The sequence below is a fragment of the Myotis brandtii genome, unplaced genomic scaffold, assembly GCF_000412655.1.
Source record: "Myotis brandtii unplaced genomic scaffold, ASM41265v1 scaffold215, whole genome shotgun sequence".
Lineage (NCBI taxonomy): Eukaryota > Metazoa > Chordata > Mammalia > Chiroptera > Vespertilionidae > Myotis > Myotis brandtii.
Genome location: NW_005358043.1, coordinates 1174697 through 1176169, shown reverse-complemented (window position 1 = coordinate 1176169; position 1473 = coordinate 1174697).

Here is a 1473-nt window from a genome sequence, read left to right as displayed (position 1 = left end):
GAGCCCCGGACCCCGCCTGGTCCGCGCCCCTCTGAGACTCGGGAGATCGAGGCTGAGGCTGCCGGCGGCTCGATTTTTACAGGAAGAGAAAGTGGTTCCTTGTCCCTAAGTCTGCCGTCCCAGCTCCGGGCTAACAATGTCCTTGCTAGTTTTTATGCGCTTTTCATCCCAAATAAATACACGAAGGAGCCTGCGTTCTAGGACGTAATCGAAGTAGGGCTGTGCAGGAAACTCTCTGGAAATGTTTTCTACATCCTCGAACCGCCAAGCCAGGGGTTTGAAATAGCCACGCGATTGCTTTTACCTAGGACCGCACCGCGCTTAAGGCGCGGACTTTGAGATAGGACCTCTCCTTTACATCATTCGGCAAGGGCGCGGGGAAGGGGGAGCGGGGGAGATGGGGAGAGATTTTTACAAATTATCTGCTTTACCATTTTTTGTAAAAACATACGGTTAGATTTTGAGTGTTTCACGTTGCAGTTTAAAGCAATCACTCCTCAGGTGAGAAATCCTCTTACGAATGATTCAACCCCTAACCCCAGCCTTCCCCACCGGATGCTCAGGGTCTTTGTCCATTTCTCAAGGGCCCTGCTTTCCCCGTTATATATGTGTTCATTCTCCCCGTTATATGTGTGTTCATTCTCTGGCCTGTGCTATCCTGCCCCGCCCTTTACCGCCCTGCGATGGGTGTGAAGCCCTGGGCTGAATACAGCTTTCTGACTCCCCCCTCTCTAAAAGACAGTGTTGTTTATCTTGGGGTTCTGGCACACGGCAGAGGGAGGAATTCTGATTTTGCCTGGTTTGGGGCAAATTGTTATCAATCAGCTAATGTCGCTCTAGGTTGGAAAAATAGTCCTTCAGACGTGGTCCCCGGCTCTCTTAAAGGCCTGCGCAGTGGAAGGAAGGCAGCTCCTATTAGACACCACGCTGGTCCACCGGCGCCCATTAAACTGGGTGCTGTTGTTGCCTAGTGCACAGGTAAACATTTCCTTAAGAATTGTCAGAGGTCCTTGTTTGGGGCCACTTTAGCCTTCCTTTCACCTCTTTTCCCAAAGGCAAAGGACCATCTTCTATGTTCATTGTCAAAGACCAAGCCCAGGAACCAGCTTTACAGTCAATGTGAGTAAAACTTCCAGAAATGAGAAGTGCTGTCACTGTTCTGATGATCAGACTTTAGGGTTCATAAGACTCGGCCGGCCAGCACCCTGCCTGCGCCTGCTAGTGGGATTCAGGAGTCTGCGTTGCTGAGACACTCAGGTGAGTGTGATTCTGGTGGTCGATGAGCCGCCCCTTTATAGCCTCTTATTCTTGCAAAATCAAACTTGCCCGTAGGATGCTGGTGTGAGTAATTGGGCCAAATTAGGGGCTTGGGGCTTCAAAATAAGTTACAGGCCTAACTGGTTTGGCTCAGTGGATAGAGCGTCGGCCTGCGGACTGAAAGGTCCCAGGTTCGATTCCGGTCAAGGGCATGTA